This window comes from Camelus ferus, chromosome 1 (genome assembly GCF_009834535.1).
Source record: "Camelus ferus isolate YT-003-E chromosome 1, BCGSAC_Cfer_1.0, whole genome shotgun sequence".
Taxonomy (NCBI): domain Eukaryota; kingdom Metazoa; phylum Chordata; class Mammalia; order Artiodactyla; family Camelidae; genus Camelus; species Camelus ferus.
In genome coordinates, this window is record NC_045696.1 from 73,345,008 (window position 1) to 73,355,058 (window position 10,051).

Consider the following 10,051-nt stretch of genomic DNA (forward strand, 5'->3'; position numbering starts at 1 on the left):
TATTGTACTTTTTCTTCTCTTTCCCTACTTTCCAAAAGGTAAACTAATTTTTTTCTGATGATTTAAACATTTTACATGCTATTTTTAGTCTTATTTTGGTTACTTATGTTTACTTACCCCTGTTAATTTCACAAGTCTTATCAATATCTATATATTTTTCCCTGAACAATACTTCAGTATATTACCATGTCTCTTAATCTTATCCCATACACCACCTCTATCATGTTGATACTATCTAGAATTTAGTAATGAATTATATAAACATACATATTTTTCTTTTCCCTTGTCTTTTTTTCATTTTATTCAGGTATAATTTACACACAGCCAAATGCACAGATCTTAAGTGTTTAATTAATTTAGACAAAGGTATATACACATATAACCATCACCAGATTCAAGATAAAGGACATTCCAGAATCCCATAAGTTTCTCTTATGCCTCCTTCCAGTCAACCCTCTCCATGAGAGTCAACTGCTATTCTTATTTCTATCACCATAGATTAATCTATCTCTTCTAGAATTTCTTATTAAAAGAATCATGTAACATGAACCTTTTGTGTTTGGCTTTTTTCACTCAACCATGAACTTCTGTGATTCACTCATGTTGTTGGATTTATCAGTAGTTGTTTTCTTTTTATCATTGAATAGTATTCAATTGTATGAACATACCATCTATCTATTGCTTATCTATTTTTCCACTGGTGAATATTTCTTTTCTTTTTTTTAAACTGGGAATACTATGAATAAGGCTGCTATTAATGGTCCCATATACATTTTGTGAACATGAACAGAATTGCTAGATCATAACTGCTCCATGTGTGTGCTGGAACTTCTTCACTGGACACCTGAACTCCTACAAAAACTCTCTCAGCCATGGGTGATGTCTGAATTGATGTTCCTTGGTGGGGCAATGGTAGGAAACTTATTTCAGCATATTTATGACATCACTCCTTTTGATTTTATCTACCTAGGGTCTTGGTCACATACCAGGATGTCTAATAAACACTCCAAGCTTCCATAGATCTATTTATCAGATAATTTAAGGGCATAAGATCGTGGCTGTGGGATCAGTCATAGCAATTTGTGTAAGTATACTTCCTCCCACTTGTCCCTATCCATCTTCAGAGCTTGAACCTGTTACTTTCATACAGACGAAGGAGGCTGAGCGAAGCTCTCCATTTTGTCATTCAATTTTCCTGTTTCTAATCCAGAAACAGAACTGCCATGGTGGGACAAGTTCTTAGAGTGAGAGTAAGAACATTGTATCAGGTAGGGGTAGTTTTAAAGAAGTCCAGGACACTAGACCAGAAGAGTTTCTTTGAAGGGAAGGTAGAAGCCTAAACTGTCCATGCCTTCTCTCACCTTAAGCTGTTATATTTTCACTTACTTGGCTTATTTCCAGTGCTTAAAACTGAGAAGATCATTGTTACTTCCAAACCTCGTCTCTAAGGATACCCTGCTCTCCCTCTCTAAATTTTTACACATATAAAAGTTTCCTTTCCCCTTGGTCCTGCTGAAAGAACTTGAATTCTTCAAAAAAGAAGCTTTACCAGGAATAAATGGGTGGGGAGAACTTTGCATATTCCAAATTACTTTAAAATTATATGAAAGTAAACTATCAAATATTTACAGTTGATTTTCAAATTTACAGAAAAATACTATGTGGGCTACATTTATGTCATATTAAAAGTTATCTCTATACTTAGTAAAATTTAAATCTAAGTCCTGGTTAGATTAACTTTAGTCAAGTCTAAGTCTAAATTAAAAGATACTTTTTGTCCCTGGCACACAATGATATCCCAGATGATTTTGGTATTTTTTTGTAAACTTTTACATTGATCAGCAATTATAATTAGGACTTTTCCTAATTAAAATTGTAGGTATCAATCTTAAATTTTATATATATGGTTGTATTATACATATTTTTGTAGACTTTAAATATTTTGAAATAATTATGAACTATAGGAAGTTGCAGAAATAGTACAAAAGTCCAACTTATCCTTTACCCAGCTTCTCCTAATGGTTACATTTTATATAACTGTGGTACGGTACCTAAAGTGGGAAATTGATATTTGTATAATGCTGCTAACTATATTTTGCCTTGTTCAGAATTCACAGTTTTATCTTCACACACACACACTCACACATGTGTGTACTTCCATGCAATTTGATCCCATGTACAGATTTGTGTAATCGCCACCATAATCCATAAACAAGACTATTCTCTTACACAAAACTCCCCTCTGGAAATCTTTTATAGCCTACCCCTTCATCACCATCCTCCTCATCCCTATCCTTTGACAACTACTAATTTATTTGCTATCTATATAATTCTGCTATTGTGAGAATTATATACAGTTAATTCATGTTATTCATAATAGTTATATTCCATCAAGTCACTGCAAACACTGAATTACAAATACTGAATCAATTATCTTAGGGGGAATTTAGGGTTAAATTCCTGTGAATTCCTCTGGCAACATTTTCATTTACCAGGCAATACACAGCCTCCTATAAATGGAATCATACAGTAGGTAACTGAGATGAGATTTTTTTTTTCCCACTCAGTATAACACCCTTAAGATTCACCCTAGTTATCACATTTAGCAAAATAGTTTTCTTTTTTATTTACTTTTTATTTTAAAATAATTATAGGTTGTTCACAGAATGTTACAAAAATAGTACACAGAGGTATCATATACCTTTTTTCCATCCAGTTTCCCCCAACGGTAACATCTTTGATAACTATAGTTCAATATCAAAATCTGGAAATTGACATTGGTACAATCCACAGACCTACGAAATTCATATGAAATATGAATACCTTTCACCTATTTTACCTACTTCGTGGCTTTTTGCTTTTGTTTTTTTCTCTCCTCTATCTATGTATTGCCTGTGTTATTATAATTTAAATAAGCTTCTCATTAACTCTTCTTGTTTCTTTTTTAGTTAAATACACTTATTTTTAAAAAACTTCTATATGACTCCCATGATTGAGAAACCATGTAGATGATAAATTTAATAAACTGTAATTATTACACTAAATGTAATAAATGTAATTAGACATTAAATATAAAAGTAATTAAATAATAATTGAAATTTAAACATAATCCATGCAGCATTCAAAATCACTGCATATGCCTCCTTGGGTCATACTTTGAGAAAAGCTGCCCTGGAGGACGTGACCTAAGGGCAAATGTTCATATTTATTTACCCATTTTCAACATTTTTCTAACTTCCTAGTCTTCACTTAATGATGAATTAGTGGAGGCATAAATATGTACCATAGGCGTTAATATGGGTAGGCAGTGCTTTGGGCTGGGGCAGTCACTGACGATGTTTATGGGAAATATAACATTTGAGTCAGATCTTTGATTTTGAGAAGCAATTGGACAAGGGGCAGAGAGATCTAAGAATATTCCAAATGTCTTCCTAGGTACAGAGATAGGGAATTTTATAGCAAGTCTAGAGATGTCTTAAATGTATCAGTTTTACAATGGCAGATGCAGTGGATCTTAATGAGCCACTTCATCCAGGGACAAGGGTCTCCATGATCAGAGAACTGACTAATGGTGGGAATTCTCAGCTCAGGGGTAAAATCTGTGGGTAGCATATTCTTGGGTGGGGATTTGAGAGAGTACTTCAGCACCCCAGAAATCATTTCTAGAGAGCTGCCTCAGAAAGGAGTTTCCTGTGGCAGCTGTCAAGTGAAAAGGGCACAAACCTGTGGACACTTAGGAAGACATCAATATGCATTCTAAAATCCTAACATACAGTGCATTCCAGGATGTTCTCAGGAATGTAATTTCTGATTGAACCCAAATGTCTACATTGACCATAAAAATGCACTCTACCTAGTAGGAGAAAATAATATAAAACCTATGAAGCTGTCTCCAATTGGATTTAACTGATCATTTGTCTCCATTTGGCCAAGTTGTTGCTTAGGCTATGACTCCCTTGAAGGCTTATAATAATGAAATGTGCAAGAAGTCAGTTTAATAAATGTTCTTTGTCTTAGCTGAGGGCACACATTCTTTTAAGACATTACATAGAAACAAAGCACCAATCCTTTGATAGCCTTGGTTATCCCTTGAATGAAGTGACTTTCTACCCCACTGTAGCCTCACTACACGAGCTGAGGATTTTTCCACACACAGCCCTTGATATAAACAATTAAACAAGGCCTTGTGCTTTCAGCACAATGTGGAATAGCCAATAAGACCTGTTATTATAATGCTGCTTAGTAATCGTGGGGGGGGGGTCAGAGTTGAGATTAGTTTTGATAAAGATTCCTCAAAAAACAAAACACAGGGCGCAATGAAAAAGAAAAAAAAGTTTTGCTAGGAAAAAATTGAACCAGGAAAATGTATTTGATTAAGCAAAGGAGCTATTAACTGGAAAAAGAGTGCAAAGAAGCCTTCCTGTGCTGCGAGGGGGCCTGAGCGTGTGACACAGTGAGTGTAGGTTGCTTCTAATTCCTCTAATTCAGCAATAACGTCCCCTTCTGCACACACAACTGCAGAAGAGCTTGGGTACCCAATGAGTCAAGTGTTTGCAGATGCATCAGAATTAGCCACCATTTAAGAAAACCACCATCTTTCAGAATGAATTCCCTACATGTCACAATAAGTTCAATTGGAAAGAAAAGAAAGAGATTTTCTGTTACTTCTTTGCTATACACATCCTCCCACCTGTACGTTGGATGTTTCAAACTACCAAATGCTGCGGGAATTTACCCAGGCATATTATTAATGCCAGCTCACCACGGCATGAACACAAATAGGCAAGATTTGGAGCACTTCAAAATTGACTGCCTAATTTAAATTGCTTGAGTACAGTTAATCAATATTTATTTGCTTTTTCTAAGAGTGAAGAAAGCATATTATGGTGCTGATTTCATCATTTATATGTTAAGAAAGAGTACAAAAGCAGTGTAGCAGTTCCAACGGTAGGCTCTGGAGGCAGAAATACCTGGATTATAAACACTCGTGAACTGTAGCTTTGCACCAGTTACCGAACATATAAACGACAGTCTCCTCAGCTATAAGATGGTGATAAGACTAGTTCCTGATGTGTGAGGATCAAACAGTGAGGACATGAAAAATAGCACAGTCCATATACATGGCAAAAGCTCCGTAAGTACTGTTATTGTTACCTCCTTAAAATTTCTCTCCTTTGATCTTTTTCTGTCTGCTAGTGTGAGATAGGGGCTGTGACACTAACTAAAGCCAAAGTTGTAAACTCTAAAGCCTAATGGGACCAAGCAGGTAAAAAGTAGGAGTAAGGATTTTTAAGAGTTTGAACATGAAAAGAAGTAAAACTGTCACTGTTTGCAGATTATATAATGCTGTATGTAGAAATTTCTAAAGGTGTCACCAGAAAACTACTAGTGTTCATCAATGAATTCAGTACATTTGCAGGATACAAAATCAATGTAGAGAAATCTGTTACATTTCAATACACTAACAACAAAATATCAGAAAGAGAAATTAAGGAAACAATCCTATTTACCATCGCATCAAAAATAATAAAATACTTTCTAAGGAGATAAAAGAACTTGTACTTGGAAAACTATAATATACTGATGAAAGAAACTGAAAGCGATACAGATGGAAAGATACACTGTGTTCTTTGAATGGAAGCATCAGTATTATTAAAGTGACTGTACTACCCAAGGCAATCTACAGATTCAATGCCATCCGTATCAAATTACCAATGGCATTTTCCACAGAACTGGGACAAAAATTTTTTTAATTTGTATGGAAACACAAAAGAACTTGAATAGCCAAAACAAAGAGAAGGAAGAATGGAGATGGAGGAATCACATTCCCCAACTTCAGACTGTACTACAAAGCTATAGTAATAAAAAAGAATGGTACTGGCACAAAAATAGACACATAGATCAATGGAGCTGAATAGAGAGTCCAGAAATAAAGCCACACTCTTATGGTTAATTAAGCAACAACAAAGGAGTAAGAATATACAATGAGGTCTCCTTAGTAAGTGGTACTGGGGAACCTGGACAACTACATGTAAAAGAATGAAATTAGAATACATTTTCTCACAGCATATACAAGAACAAACTCAAGATGATTAAACCCTAAATTTAAGACCAGAATCATAAAACTCCTTGAAGAAAACATAGGCATGACACTCTGACATACATTGCAGCAATATATTTTTTGGATCTGTTTCCTAATGCAAAGGAAACAAAAATAAACAAATGGGACCTAATTAAGCTTAAAAGCTTTTGCACAGCAAAGGAAGCTATCGACAAAACAAAAAGACAACTTATCAAATGGGAGAAAATATTTTCAAATGATATGACCAATAAGGGGTAATACCCAAAACATATAAATAACTCATACAACTCAGCATCAAAAAACAAATAAGTTTTTGGTTAATTTAAAGCTAATAATATTCAAATGTATACTTTTTTTTCATTTATGAGATCTTAATGTGAGTCCATCAACTAAGAATGATGGGGAAAACACCTGAAAAACTGGATACAGATTGAGTTCAGCTGCTTAAGTCTCTTTATGACACTGGGTATGATTTTAGGTGATAGTGAGATGGGGCATTGAAGTAAATAATCTCTAAAATCTCTTTAAACTCTGAAAGCATATAACAATGACATTCCATAACTCTTTGGACTCATATACGAAGTTTTGCTCAAATACACAGTAGGCTGTGTAGCTGTAGACTGAATATACCCACACCAAGTGCAAGGCCCTGAGAGGAATAAGATGTAAATGAAAACCCTACAAATGTGCCAGTGTCAGTGTAAGGTGGCAACATCAGCACATGCCTAGTCGACAACGCATTTTTTTATCCACTGTGTCATTTGATGATTTTACTGGAGAGGAAAACAAGGTTCAGAAAGGTAGAGAGAACTTGTTCAAGGCTTCACAGCTTGTACATAGCAAAGCTTGGCATACAACCCTTCTCCCCAGGCCTCACTTTCCCAGCTGGGAGAATAAATAAAAATCATGACCATCTCTTTGGCAGTAGTTGCCACCTCCTCCACTATAACTAACACTTGTGGGGCATTTATGATGTGCTGGGAACCATGCAAAATGTGCTATATCACATTTATGATAGCATTTAATCTTATCTACACTCTTTAGGAATGGGTAATATTATCTCCATTTTACAGGCAGATGGTGCTTAGAGAAGTAAAGTAACTTGTCCAAGGTCATGGAGATAGTGCTGAAATGAGGAATAATTAAAAATTACTCTGTCTGATTCTGACCTATCTCAGTACATGCACTTAACAAATGCAATTAGAGTGATACCAGGAGGGAGGAAATGCATTGGGGAAACCAGGAAAGATTTTCAGGAGAAGGGATATTAATGAATGGACAAGACTTTGCTAGGCAATGACAGTCCAAAGATGCAGAGACTGAAGGGGCCTTTTGAGAATAGTGTTTGTCTGATTGGTACAGAAGAGAATAGGGTTACAGATCCACATGTGTGCATGGCAGGGCTCCAGGGAGCACCATGCACACTATGGTAAATGGTTACACCCTACTGGAGGTGTGGTCTGTGTATGTATTTTATAATGTAAATGGTGCCCTCAGAGGTGTGCAGTGTGGCAGCCTTGAGAGAATGAAGCTAGGAAAATAGATTGGCTCCAAATTACGGAGAGCTATGAATGCTGCAGCTGATTTAACCCAGCTGGCAATGAGGAATGTGCTGAAATTTTTTGAGTGTTTGGGGAGAGGCATGACTACTCTAGACGTATTCATATAATAGTGGGATCTGACAAAGAAGAAGAGTAGAGGAAGAGAGACTAATTAGGAGGCTTTCTTTGGAAATAGTGGTAAAACCTAAATAAGTGTGGAGGCAGGGAAAAGCAAAGGGAAGGGTTTTGATCTGAAAAGCATTATCAAAATTGACTGGCCTTACTACCTTCATACACATATATGAAAGAGAGAGATAAATCATTAATTTTCTGAATGGGGAGCTTACATGACTCAGAAAGCGAGTACTGAAGTGAGAAACATGGAAGGCAGGAGAAGAATCAAATGAGGCCATTTTAGGTGTACTGAGTTTTGATGAAAGCAGATGGTGCCAGTAGAAGTATATCTGGAAGTCTGTGATTGAACCTCATGAAAGTCCTAATGGCTGAGAGAGAGATTTTGGAGGTCTTCCAAACTGCAGGAGGAGTCTAAGTTTGGGGGAACATATCATGAGTCTTGCTCCCATGATTTTCTTTGGGCATGTGTCTGGGACTGGGATGACAGCCCTCTCCAGGATCCAGCTCTTTTAAGTGGACTATGTAATCCATCCTGGCATAGAGTGTCCCCACTATCAGGAGGAATCCTTCTCAATAGTAACTGCCCCATGCAAAAGGCAATGTCACTTAATGTTCACAAAATGCATGAATACCAGTAATGATCACAAAATGGCTTAATTAAAAAATTCTGTAAGGTACGATGACTCATAAAACCCCTGCAAAGTATATTCATAAATATTGATTAAAGAGATGGCATAAACCAGATGGCAGAACACCATGATTCCTGAATTCTGTCAAGTAACAGCAATTACTACAAGGGGTCAGTCTCAGATAGAGAATTAAATTAAAAGACAGCATCAAAATTATTTCTATAATACTATAGTTTTTATAGTACCACATATATTATTTTGTCTTCTACAATTTCTATTTAAATTCTAAAAATAAGATAGCAAGATTATATAAAATCTGGGGTGGGGAAAGGGGAAAAATGATCCATAACTCCCTGTAATTATTTTTACATTTACATTTTTATATTGTTGTCACCATTAGGCACATACAGTTACTGTGTATCTTTAATCTTTCTTTTCTTTTTTTTTTCTATTTATTTGTTTTTTGGGGGGAGGTAATTAAGTTTATTTATTTTTTTGATGGAGGTAATGAGGATTGAACCTAGGACCTCATGCATGCTAAGCATGCACTCTACCACTGAGCTATAGCCTCCCCCACATTTTTTTCTTTTAATATTTGCTCTTCTATATGTTTCCCATGATGGACATCATAGCTATTAAATATCCCCATGACAGTTCACTAAATGAGTGCACCAAAAGTGCTTGAGTCAAGTTCCTGGTGATAAGAATTTAACTTATTTACACTTTTCAAAATAAATAATGCCAGACTCAATGTTCCTGTGCCTATTTTTCTGTATTTTGGATTATTTCCATGTGTTAGGCTGCCAGAAATGGAATTACTGGATCAAAGAAAATCTATATTTTTTACGGTTCTTAATACAGGCACTATAATTCATCTATCAAAATTCACCCCGATTTTCCCTTGCATCAGCAAATATGTTAGCTCTGGATATCATAATTTTTAAGTTGCTATCTAGGTAGTGAACGAATTTGTTTCATTTTTATCAAAACTAATTCTCTCTTTGAGCTAAGCCATTTTCTGCAGTAGCTGTTTGCATGTCAGTGTGTAGTTGCATATTAATCATTATTTTCTTTCACAAAAGCAGCAGCACAGATACATTTCTATCTAAGATTCCAATCAGAACGATGGTGGATTTAGGGTACACTTTTGGAGGTTTCGTGGCATATTTTGACATCTTAAGTGTATTCACTGACACTTTACTGAACATTTAGTATATGCCAGTCCTCCATTGCATTAGCTGGGATACAAAGAGTATTAGACAAGAGGAAGGGCATTACAAGCACAAGAAACAGCATTTGCAAAGGAATGGGTATGTGACAAAAACCAATGTTTTCAGAGAACTATAGTTGCTCATTATTCTGGAGATAAAAGGCACTGTTACCAGTTATCTATAGCTGCGTAAAAACCTACCCTGAAACATGGCTTTAAACAAGAGTACTTTAATGTTCTTCATGATTGTGTGAGTTGCTGGATGGTTTTTCTGCTAGCTTTGGCTGAGTGCATTCATGTAGGTGCATTCCTGTAGAAGGGCAGCTTGGGATGGGCTAGGCTGGAACATCTGAGATGGCTAAGCATCTCTTTCCAAGAAGCCACTTGTTTTAAGGAGGTTGGACCAAGCTGTACTTCTTCAAATGGTGCCAGCAGAGTTTCAAGGAGGGAAGTC